The sequence below is a fragment of the Aulostomus chinensis genome, chromosome 4, assembly GCF_037954235.1.
Source record: "Aulostomus chinensis isolate RoL2024-O1b breed Wild chromosome 4, RoL_Achi_v1.0, whole genome shotgun sequence".
Lineage (NCBI taxonomy): Eukaryota > Metazoa > Chordata > Actinopteri > Syngnathiformes > Aulostomidae > Aulostomus > Aulostomus chinensis.
The window spans coordinates 26,394,936-26,407,355 of NC_141323.1; the positions used below are offsets into that span (position 1 = coordinate 26,394,936).

At 46.3% G+C, this 12,420-nt stretch overlaps 3 non-coding genes across 3 annotated transcripts; 1 reads left to right on the forward strand and 2 right to left on the reverse strand.

Annotated features, from left to right (window-relative positions):
* Positions 1 to 1,854: 1,854 nt before the first annotated feature.
* Positions 1,855 to 1,936, forward strand: trnas-aga (transfer RNA serine (anticodon AGA)). Its single transcript has one exon. It is a non-coding gene; the product is annotated as a tRNA-Ser (tRNA).
* An 8,721-nt stretch (positions 1,937 to 10,657) lies between these two features.
* On the reverse strand, positions 10,658 to 10,730 carry trnak-uuu (transfer RNA lysine (anticodon UUU)). Its single transcript has one exon. It is a non-coding gene; the product is annotated as a tRNA-Lys (tRNA).
* A 243-nt stretch (positions 10,731 to 10,973) lies between these two features.
* On the reverse strand, positions 10,974 to 11,046 carry trnaf-gaa (transfer RNA phenylalanine (anticodon GAA)). The gene has a single exon. It is a non-coding gene; the product is annotated as a tRNA-Phe (tRNA).
* Positions 11,047 to 12,420: the final 1,374 nt, after the last annotated feature.

Below are 12,420 nucleotides of genomic sequence, written 5' to 3' on the forward strand. Positions count from 1 at the left end.
CCACCTTGTGTTCTTCTCCATTTATGTGGACACCTTTAATATTTGTGGTCTCTCTCAACCACTGTACGAGGGGTTCGATATAAAGAGCTGGAAGCAGCAGGAACTGGGGGGTCATGTCTCATGGTCTCTCTTATTTTGATATCCCATTTGTGTCCTGTTCTTCCTGTTTTAGTTTGATGTCGAACCTCCCCTCTCATTTTCAGGTTACTTCACTTGCCCTTGTCTTCTTTTTGCCTGAGTCTCTCGGTGCATCCGAATAGACGTCAGGACTCTGACAGGGAACGACCTCAGCAGAGACTCCTCTATTTAGAGGAAAGGAGAGCTGAGAGAACACTTTTTTGACATCATTCAACATCCTCAGGGACGATCGTTTACAAAGTTCGATTTAATATAGGACACATAAAATCACACCACATGAAGTAGGCTAATGAATAATAAATCAAATATAAAAATGCTTTATTTTAAGATATAAAATATCTTGTGAATATCTGGAGCTTAATTCCAGCAGCAGACCTCCTCAGGTGATGGAATTTATATTTGACATGTTTACCATTAAATGAGACACATTTGCAGTCCATTGAAATCTACTTGTGTTCATGGTGAGTTGATTTCAAAACATGAGCTGACAGAATCTACGTTTAGGGAGGAACCACCATATCCTGGGGTCTGGACCTTTTTGTAGTCAGAGCCATCAAAGTAGCAGGCTAAGCTAGCAGACATTAGCATTGAGAAGAAACTGATACCTGGAGCCTACTTTTGGGTCTGGTCAAGTGATAACAAAATAATATGACATCATTGTCAGACTGACGCCTGCTCAACACTGACCAAACACCACCTTATTGCATTGTGGGAAATTTCAGCTTGGTTTGTGTCCATCAGTACACGCAAGAAATTTGTCTCATGCTGCCGTGACCTGGAGCCGAACCGGGGTTGCTGCGGCCACAACACAGAGTATTAACCACTATGGGATCACGGCCTCCTCAACACCAGATTGAGCTTCCATGTCTTTGAGATCAAACAAAGAATTCTAAAATCAAACACAAAACTCTTAGATCAAAGGTTGAAGTTCCTCAAGATTCAATTTTAGCTCAGACACTCTTCAAGGTGGAACCAGCAGAGGAGCTCAGTAGAGACAACTGGACAGCAGCAGGACAGAACAGAGGCTCTGCACAATGGCAGGAGACAGGAAACAGGTTTGGACCATCTGGGCTTCTGTCCACTTTGATGGTTTTTAAAACATTGAAGGAAATTGTAAAAATCAACATTGCGTTTAAATCATGATTTCTAGTTGAGTGTGTTTGCTCATCTGTTCCAGAAGCTTCTTCTAGAGTTGACCCTGAATGAGTGGAGGGACCTTTTTGATCATCAGGACTGGTTTTTGATGCCCTGATGGTGCATCGGGGTCATCATGGTCCTCCACCATCTGCAGGGGTTCCAGGACTGTTGTGGTGTTTGTGGGAACTGCAGGGAGAAGCTGAGAACTGGAGAGGAAGTCCTGGACACCAGTAGACCTCTCAACACTTGCAGCATTTTTTTCAGCTCCACCAAACCCAACATTCACTGCCTCCTCATCATCTGGGCATCAAAAGCAGCTCAGACCTGCTGCAGCTCAGCAGACCTCAGCCATTTTTAGGATGTCTCAATGATTCTCCTTCACAGGATTTTCATTCAAAAACAATAGAATTGTAGAATTGTCAAATACCACAACAGTTTTCATCTTGCTGGTAAACAACACACACACACACACACACACACAAATAGTTTGTGTTTGTGAGAAGATTAAAAAAATCGACTGTGCTTCGATGAAGATGAAATGTTGAATATCAATCCTCTACTCATGCTCATGGGCGTGTAGTTGTTGTGGCCGAGTGGTTAAGGCGATGGACTAGAAATCCATTGGGGTCTCCCCGCGCAGGTTCGAGTCCTGCCAACAACGTTAAACTGCTGTTCCAGAGGAGACAACATCTGCTCCTACTGTAGGTCCATGTGTCAAAGGTTTTCTTTCAAGGGCTGTAGCAGCTGATGATGAGGGAGAGAGAGAGGATTGGTAGCATGTTGTCTTGTCTCAACCATTCTGGTGTTGACCAAAATCTTTGTTGATACTCCAGTGGTGGTGAAGGTGATGGAAATGTTCCAAGTGGGACGGTTCCATGTTCAACCAGTTTCATCTGGAACTGAGGTGGAGCTTAGGGTTAAGTAGGAATTGGTTTGGTTTAGTCCCTTGGTTTGGAATCCATCTTAGTCAGGACATTTTGAGAAAATTCTATCATGTCGTTGTAGTTATTTTGATTTACAACACTGGAAAAAAAAATCCCCTCCCCTCCAAAAACCCTCCTCTTCAACTTTGTACCCAAGTTGTCTCCTCATCAGGCACCACAGGATCCAGTAGGTTCAGTTAAAACAAGTCATTAGAGATTTAAAAAATGTCCATCAAAAACAAAATAAGGCTTCAAATAGGTTTCCAATTTTATTTCATGTTGACACATTTTGTCCATTTAACATCAGGACTGCTCCCGGATCGTCTCCATGACCTCATCCCAGCACCAGAGTACCGCCCAAGTTCATCAAGGACAGCAAACATGAGCAGGTCTAGGTTCACCTCCATCTTTGGAGGTTGTTGAATTTCCTCCTGAGGACCGTCAGGCTGTTTCCTTACTTTGCTGTGACACAACAGCAGACAGCAACAAGGACTGCTGCAGTGCACTTGGTAATTGGATGCACTGAAGTCATCCATTCATGTCAGTGATGTCACTTGGCAGGACTGTCATTGCCGTCTCATTCTAGAAAAGAATCCAGACTCCACATGTGGCTCCCATGATAACTGATGGACCTTTGGTTGGAGGCTGGACGATGATGTTTGGTCTGGGGTGGTTAAGATTGTGGGGGTTGTTTCAGTTCTCGTGCTGAAGGCTTTCACCATGACAGTCAGACTCTTATCTGTCCTTCATGTTCCCTCAAATGTGCAGTGTGGACCTCACACTCTGAAATTTAGCTTGAAAACTCTTCATGAAAAGCAGGAGACTCAGAGTCTCTGTGGCTCAATCGGTCAGTGCGCTCGGCTGTTAACCGAGAGGCTGGTGGTTCGAGCCCACCCAGGGACGATGAACAGGTTCTACTGGTGCTTAGGACTCTGTTGATCAGCTGCTGAGTTGCTACTTGATGTCAACATTGGTCTGTTTCATCCTGAGTAGTTTGATCATAGCAGAGTTGTTGCATCAATGATCTGAATGTGGACAGACAGATTGACCCTCCACAGCAGACGCATGTGACAGACCTCTTGATGAGACACTTTGTGGTAAAGCCAGATTCTGCCAGTCCCACTGACATATTTCAATCACACATGTTCAGAGATTTTTTTTTTCATTTATTATTTTCTGATCACCTTGTGGATTTTTCATCATTCTCCTCATTACCATACTTTAGGTTGCAGTATGTAAACCTTAGTTAGTCTTGGGTTTCATAAATCACACAGCATACAAATAATAGCAGGTTGAAATATATTTATTTAAAAGAATTTAACATGGTTACACACACACACACACACACACACACACACACACACACACACAGCCTGTCTTTGGTATAAAATGGTCTGTCACGTTCTCTCACATTGCACAACAACAAAACAAACAAAGACGGCCATGTCCAGTGTGGTCCTGGATATGACGACTGGACTGCAGGGTCCCAGTATCACTGACAATTCTTTTACCAGCTATGACCTTGGACAAGAACTTCTCAGGAGGAAACTTATCATGGTGGCACAGTGAAGAAAACTGGACCTGAGCTGCCTGCTGAAATCTTGCAGGTGAAGGACAGAGCTCCACCTCTTTGACAGACACCACCACTGTTGGCTCATGTTGTCAGTTTTTGACACACACGAATCTGAACACACACACATACACATGCATGTTCTTGCACACAGAGCCTTTTCCTCTGTTTTTGTTTTTTACTGGTTTTGGAACCAGTAGTTGGTTTCTGTTGGTTTGATTTGCTTGACTGGTTGTTGTTTGTTTGACCTTGCAAATCCATATTTTGGGTTCTGGCTTGTTCTGCTTTTCATTTTGTGTTTGTATCATGTGAAGGTGGCATGATTAAGACAAAAGACACTGTTAGAACAGAAAGATCCAGAAAACCCACCAACAAGAGGTGTGTCTGGTACAGATGTGGAATTATTGGCTCACACAATGTTGAGGCATCTGGGAAGAAGACAAACAAAAAAGGCTTGTGTGATTCAGACATTCATCAAAAATGGTCCTGTAGAACTGTTCAATGTGTCATGACTTCAGAAGCTCAAATCCTCTCTAAGTTCTAGTGAGAGTGGAAGAGATTATAAAATGAGAGAAGCAGGGCCCTCCCTCAGAGCTGAAACAGCTCAGTTGGGAGAGCGTTAGACTGAAGATCTAAAGGTCCCTGGTCCGATCCCAGGTTTCAGCAGAGGAACAGCATTGACTTTACTTTCCAGTGGAGGAACTGCAGACATGAAGGAAACTACCATCTTGTCCTGTGCATTCTTATGACATTCAAGACATTTTTGGAGCCTCTTGTTGGATTTTGCCACAGAGAATCAGAGCCAATCAAAAGCATGGTGGACTTTAACATGGAGGATTGAACAAGTCAAGAAAGCAGCAGTTTGACCTTCACAGGTGTTTCTTTTCCTGTCTAAGTGCTGCAGAAAGAACCTGAGTATCTCAGACGGTAGAGCGTCAGACTTTTAATCTGAGAGTCCAGGGTTCAAGTCCCTGTTCAGGTGCTGTGGATGTTCCAGTGTTTGACAACATGGTACTGGATTAAGTTTAGTGTTGAACAAACTGTCATCATCAAAAGTAAAAGTTTTCTTGTCTTGCCACTGTGAGACTGTCACTAGAAAAGTGACCATAAATAATTTCATGTGGCATGCAATTAACAAAAGACCACAAATAACACTGGTCAAGTTAATTTTATTTATTTTGCACCAAATCACAACAAAACTTATCTCATGACACTTTACAGGTAGAGCAGGTCCAGTACCAAACTCCTTCAATGAATCTACACCCAACAATTCTCCATCAGCAAGCACATCCTGCAACAGCGGCGACAAAAACCTTCCTTTTAACAGGCAGGAACATCGAGCAGATCCAGGCTCAATGGGGACGGCCTTCTGCTTTGACCGGTTGGGGGGAAAGAGAGCAGGAGAGCGGGGCTAATTCTTGCTTTTGGAGCTTCCTTCAACAACTACCAAGCCTCCTGGGTACTGTAGGAAACATGGTCAGGTTCTTCTTACTTTTCAGTAACGTCCTGCTCACATTGGTCTGTCTTCATTTTGACTCCTCCCACTGCCACAATGACAAGCCTTTATACACTTGGTGACTGGGGCCCTGGTTGCTGCAGGCCTCAACACCAGCCTGTGGTTGTGAGCAGGGCAGAACAGAACTGACAGTATCTCACATGCAGGACCTGGGTCAGATCCTGGTGCCAGCTGGGGCACCGCTTTAACCTGGACCCCCTAGAAGATCTTCTCCAGGAAGATCCTGGTTCCTGGTTCCATCAAGGCCTGTGAGGATGGTGAAGAGTGATCCACCACCAGGCAGCACAGTCAGCAGCAGCCATTTTGTTCCACTAGACCCAAATATGATAGTGCAAGACTGGTGAGTGCTTGCTAACTAACACTTCCTGTTTTTATTGCTATTCTTCCATGAATGTGCTCTTGTTGGCTTGTCCCCAACCACAGTTTCAAAGCCATGATGACATCTTTCATTAACAATCAGACTTATTTTTTCTCTATTTGGACAAATAGGTTTCAACTGACACGGCTGGCCAACGTCCTGGAGTTAATTCAGCCTGTAGAACCAGGTGCTGGTTCCTTCTTTTACCAGGCAGGAACAGGCAGCAGATCCAAGATCAGTAGGTGCAGATGTCTGCTTTGACTGGTAGGAGGAAAGAGAGCAGGAGAGCTGGTCAGAGACAAAGACAGATAATGAAGAAGGACTGCTGTATTCTGCTAGCACATGCTAGTCACAGTCAGAGATAATGAGTCTCAGCAGGTAAAGATTCATCATTTATTTCAGAAGATAATTGGACGTTCACTGGAAGACTATGAATGTTTGTGGGTCAGAGGTGAAAAGAGTACAAGTGCACCTGTTGTGTGTGATGGGGCACCAACATGCAAGAAGTTGTCAAACATTTCCAGCATAACAGCATGAAACTTCAAGTAAAGAATTAAAATTATTGAATTCAGTGTTTAACTACCAGGCCTCTGGAATAAAACACCAGGAACAACTGACTACCTCACCATTGACTTCACACTGATAACCAGGAGGTAACGTGGTTGTCAGAGCAGTGATGCTCAGATCTGTGGACTCAGAGGAGGATTCTTCTTCTGGTCCTGGGTTTGAAGACATCAGCAGCCTTGTTTGAGTCAACTGGGATGTTCCTCTCAATAGACAGCAGCATTAAATCAGAGAGCCTGTCTGCTCCATGTCTCCTCCTGGATCAGCTTCAGTTTGGAGAGTCACCGTTACACTGAAGCAGAGGTCACTGGCAGTGTTACATAAATTGGGAGGATGTGCCCATGTTGTTGGCTTGAAGGTAGCTCAGCATTACTGCACATTGTTGTTTTGGAGAGTTCAAGATGAAGAGAACTCTTCCAGTTCAGGATATTTTCTTCCCACGAGTGAATATAGCAGCCAACACCTCCCCCACAGAGAGGCTGTGAGAGACCTGCCACACCTCTCCAGTAACCTGGGATATGATGGCAGTGGTGGGATTTGAACTCACACCTCCTCAGACACTGGAGCCTTAATCCAGCCCCTTAAACCGCTCGGCCACACTACCTCAATTTGCTAGTTAGTGAGTTGGTCTGTGAAAGGCATGTTGAAGAGGAAGTAACATAATGATATAAAACTTACTCTGAAGGGGGACCCCGTTCCTCCCGCGGTCACAGGAAGTGACGACAGCGCCGCTAGAAGCACCCAGGAAAGAAATGGTAAAAGGACTCAGTTTGTACAGCTCCTTTCTACCTCAGCACGCCATGCTAGCAAACCCCCTTTTGTTTGGTTTGGTTGTTGTTCAGTGACTGTGGATGAATACACAGGAGATGTTGAGCATGAATTTGTGTTCCCTGTTCACTTGAATATATGCAGGAGTATGAGGTGGAAATAATACTGTTTATTTTTTATTTTTTTATTTTTTTTTTAACCTGTCCTGTTCAGTAGCTGAGGCAAGCAGCATCAGTGTTCCTGGTGCCTTGTTGTACTGAAGCAGTTTTATTCTGCATAGGAGGAATCTGATAAACTCCTCCTATCGCCATTTATGTTTAATTTTATTAGGAATGGTATTGGTTCATTGATAAAGCTACCGGACTGAGGCTCAGGAGTGGACAGGAAGAGAGAACAGGGACAGGACAGCGAAGACAAGGGGGAGGGGGGAGACAAAAACAACAACAGCAATAGCAGAAACAACAATAAAAAACACAAAACAAACAAACAAACCATTTGGTTTAATATAATTTTAAGATAAATTTCTGAGTGTGTGTTTATGGGTCAGTTGTGCGCTCCATGCATGTATGTGTGTATACGCGTGTGTATACGCGTGTGTATGTGTATGTGTGTGTGCTACGGTTTGTCTTGGATGCTGTGCGTAGCTGGCTGTAGCTGATGTGAGGGGCCAGGACATTCGCACCCCCAGTCCAGGATAGCAGGTAGGTCAGGACCAGGTCACCAGAGCACCCAGAAACCCCCAGAACATGGGGAGCCCCCGGCCACCCCTTCCCCATGAAACAGCCACAGGCCCAACCCATGCCAGGACCCATAGGAAAGCATAGGAGCAGCAACCCCCACTCAGAAGCAACCCACAGAGAGACGGGGCAGAGATGACCCTGTTCCCGCCGGGCACCCCCCCCACACACACACACACACAGCATGAGCAGAGCCCAGGGGCACAGGGCCCCTCTGGCCCGAGACCCGACCAGAGCCCCCCAAGAGGTCCGCCAGCGGCGAGGCCGACACCCACCCACACCCCACACCCAGGCGGGGCAGCCACAGCCCACCACAACGACCAGGCCCACCGCCTCCGAACAGAGGACCACCTCCCCCAAAGAGCCCCGGCCAGGCCCCCAGGCCTGCAATGGTGCAGTTAGCAAAGGAGGCAGCACTGGACCCACTCCCTGCCCCAGCTGCCCCCCCATCCCAACATGGTGCAGGGTGCGTGTTGTGCATGGGAATGTAGATGTGATGATGTGGATGACTAGAATGTAGTTAAAATTGGCGGAGGCACCCAGGGCATGGGAGTCCCGCCGGTTGCAGACGGCAGAGTTTCCCAGTACATCCTCATGCACTCCCCCAAGCCCTAAATGTCTACGATGTGATTAAAATTGGGGGGTCCAGCCCCTCAAGGCCTAGTGATACATAAGATATGATGTGATGGGACAGAGAGGCAATGAGAGGAGCTGAGGAATGGGCCAGACCTGCAGGGGGCCAACTTCCAGACTGGCCCCGCTGACCACCCCGTCACCACTGCAACCAGCCGAAAGGGAGTCTAGCCTCCCTGGTCCAGGGGTCAGATAGGAGCACCAAGGGGCACTGTCCGGAGATCCGGGCAGAGGGCCCACCACCGTGCAGTGCAAGGGCAGGGAGGGCCCAGGCCCCCAGTGCACAGCTGAACCCCCAGCCAGCAGCCCGTGGTCAGGGCCCCCAGTTCGATCAGCATCAAGGAGGTCAGCCCCCATCCCTCAGATGTCCCCCAGCATCCTCCCTTTGTCCGGAGTGGCGGCAGTCCAGGACACCGCGCCAGGGCCCAGCCCGCCCGAGGATGGGCCGAGGTTAGCAAACCCCTCCCAAATGTGGGTGCGACCCCCCCCCCCCCCACGGGGGAGCGGCAGGGCCCCAGGCCAGCAAGTCCCAGGCGCCAGGCAATCCACCTCTACCTCACTCTCCAGCCCCTTACCTCCCTCCCTCCCGACCCCCCTCCCCCTCCCCCCCGACCCCCCTCCCAGTCAAACCCCACCTAACCTTCCTTCCCCACCCTCCTCCCATCGTCTGGGGGCAAATATGCCCCAGCCGCCAGGGCAGGCCCCAGCACGCCCCGCCAGTGCCCGGTGACCTGGCGACCACAGCCCCCCCACCGCAGGACCCCACCGCAGGACCCCACCGGGGGACCGGCGCGAATCCCCGGCACCAGAGCCCAGGGCCCCCCCCCCCCCCTGCAGGGTCCCAATGTCACTGGTGACAATTCTTTTACCAGCTATGACCTTGGACAAGGACTTCTCAGGAGGAAACTTTTCATGGTGGCACAGTGAAGAAAACTAGACCTGAGCTGCCTGCTGAAATCTTGCAGGTGAAGGACAGAGCTCCACCTCTTTGATAGACACCACCACTGTTGGCTCATGTTGTCCAAAAAAAAGTGTGTCAGGTTTTGACACACACGCATCTAAACACACACACATACACATGCATGTTCTTACACACAGAGACTTTTCCTCTGTTTTTGTTTTTTACTGGTTTTGAACCAGTAGTTGGTTTCTGTTGGTTTGATTTGCTTGACTGGTTGTTGTTTGTTTGACCTTGCAAATCCATATTTTGGGTTCTGGCCTGTTCTGCTTTTCATTTTGTGTTTGTATTAAAATTCTGTTGCTGAAAAAGACACTTTTTTTCCTTTTTGTTGAAGTAAATATATGTGGGTCTAAACTGACCCATAACACCATGGATGTCACAATAGTTAATAATATTAAAATGAAACAATAAATAAAACCAATCCATGTCAGAGATGTGTTCTAACACCCCTCAGTAATGGTCAGCAAACACAACAACATTTGTATATTTCTATTATTTTCTTGAGGTTCATTTGATCATTTTTTAACTGAAAAAACTTGGGAAAAAACTTGGATGATAGAAAATTGTTTTTAGTTTATTTGACAGCTGATTGAAGACGTGGGTCAAAACTGACCCGTTAACTTAAGAGATGGGAACAGAAAGCTAACACAAGAGGAAGGTTGAAGCTATGAAAAAGGAGTTTGATAAAAATCTTGAACTGACAGTAGAAATATCCTTTTGTATGTTTACCTTTGTTGACAGAAGTCACTTTAGCTTGGCAGTGAAAAGAATCTCAGCTAGCTTGACAAATAAGTGCACAAACTGGGTTCAAGCTGGACTTTGGACACTGGTATCTGCAACAACTCCCATCAACTCCTAATCTAGCATCTCTGCTGTGGTCAAACTATTTTACAGAACATTTGACAGACCTGTGGAGCAGTGAGGACAGACATGAGTTGATCCACATGATCCACTGAAGCGCCATTTTCCCCTGCCACTGAGGTCACCAACATGAGCTGGAGTTGGGAATCTTGAACTGAACCTGGTATCACAGCGACACCTACTGCTGCAAAATGGAACAGCAACATTGAACCCAAGTACAGGATTGGAGGGAGACTGATGGTCGCTGTTTGGGTTTTTGAAGAAAAAAGAGGGCGTTGGTTCAAGCTGGATTCTCAGAGACTATTTCTCCAACCTCTACATTGGAATCTACACTGTCATCCAGTCATGTGACTGAAGTCATCCAGTCATGTCAGTGATGTCACTTGGCCACACATTCTAGAAAAGAACCCAGACTCCACATTTACTCCTATCTATTATTGTGTCCCACCCTCCTGGTCCTTACTCTGAATTCTGAAGTGGAACATCCACAGCACCTGAACAGGGACTTGAACCCTGGACCCTCAGATTAAAAGTCTGATGCTCTACCGTCTGAGCTACTCAGGCTCTTTCTACACTATTTAGACAGGAAAAGAAACACCTGTGAAGGTCAAACTGATGCTTTCTTGACTTGTTCAATCCTCCATGTTAAAGTCCACCATGCTTTTGATTGGCTCTGATTCTCTGTGGCAAAATCCAACAAGAGGCTCCAAAAATGTCTTGAATGTCATAAGAATACACAGGACAAGATGTTAGTTTCCTTCATGTCTGCAGTTCCTCCACTGGAAAGTAAAGTCAATGCTGTTCCTCTGCTGAAACCTGGGATCGGACCAGGGACCTTTAGATCTTCAGTCTAACGCTCTCCCAACTGAGCTATTTCAGCTCTGAGTGAGGGCCCTGCTTCTCTCATTTTATAATCTCTTCCACTCTCACTAGAACTTAGAGAGGATTTGAGCTTCTGAAGTCATGACACATTGAACAGTTCTACAGGACCAAACTGAACGAACTGAAGAAGCTTCTTGGAACTCTAAACTTCTTAACTCGCTTTCTCCAAAAACTGTGCCTGGACGAAGGCCGTTTCCAGCTGTCCTTCAAGCTGACGAGGACCAAGTTTGATGACCTGTTTGGAGGATATCAAGGATGGACACCAACTACAGGCCCCAGGTTCGTTGACATGACTTCACTGACACCAGGGGAATGTCAACGCTGACAGGCTCTCTGGAGTCATTGTCATGAGAATTTGTCACATAAGTTGAACATCTTCACATACATGAATTCATTGAAGGAGTGTGGTTCTAGACCTGCTTTACCTGTCAAGTGTCTTGAGATAACTTTTTTTGTGATTTGGCACAATATAAATAACATTGACTCGACAATAAATCGACTCTTCCCCCCCAACCGTTTAAAGCAAACAGCCGTTCCCACTGATCCTGGATCTGTGCAACGTTCCTGCTTTTTAAAAGGAAAATTGTCATCATTGCTTTTGCAGGATGTGCTTGCTGATGGAGAATTGTTGGCTATGAACTCATTGAACTCACTCCAAGTCATTATTTTTGAGCAAACTCATGACTCCTGATGTTTAGCCACGTTACCGGTCTTCCCCATGACGGGTCGGTGGCAGCACTCGTCTACGTTCTCCCGCAGACTTTCTGCGGTTCCTTCTTCCAGATTTTATTGATGAGGATTGTTGGTGGATGAGAGAATTGAAAATTTCTTACTGCAGTTTGAGGTTTGTATGATTGAAACTGTGTAGATTGGCGTTAAGAAGTTAGCTGGTTTGGATAAATTCAGGTATGAGCCACCACACTGAATCAGGCACAGGTATGACGTTCACCCTGACATAGAACATCAACAGCTTAACATTGTTGGCAGGACTCCAACCTGAGCAGGGAAACCCCAATGGATTTCTAGTCCATCGCCTTCACCACTCAGCCACAACAATCACATTGACACACATTTGTAGAGGATGGATATTCACAAAATTATCTTAGTTTCTGTCACAAGCCCATTTGTGTGAGGTCCTATTTTCTCTTTTTCAGCATTCCTTTGTTTCCAGGTCTCTAATAAGTGCAGAATTACAAAGACAAGCAAGCTTGATCCATCCTGGGCAGGTGATAGGAGCCCATTGACCACTGGCCAGAGACCCTGGCACAGACGTTGGGGTGGTGATAGAGAGCATTTATACAATTATATTCTACATTTATAGAATTCTACAATCCTACAATTTCATTGAGCAGACGCTTTTGTCCAAAGCCAT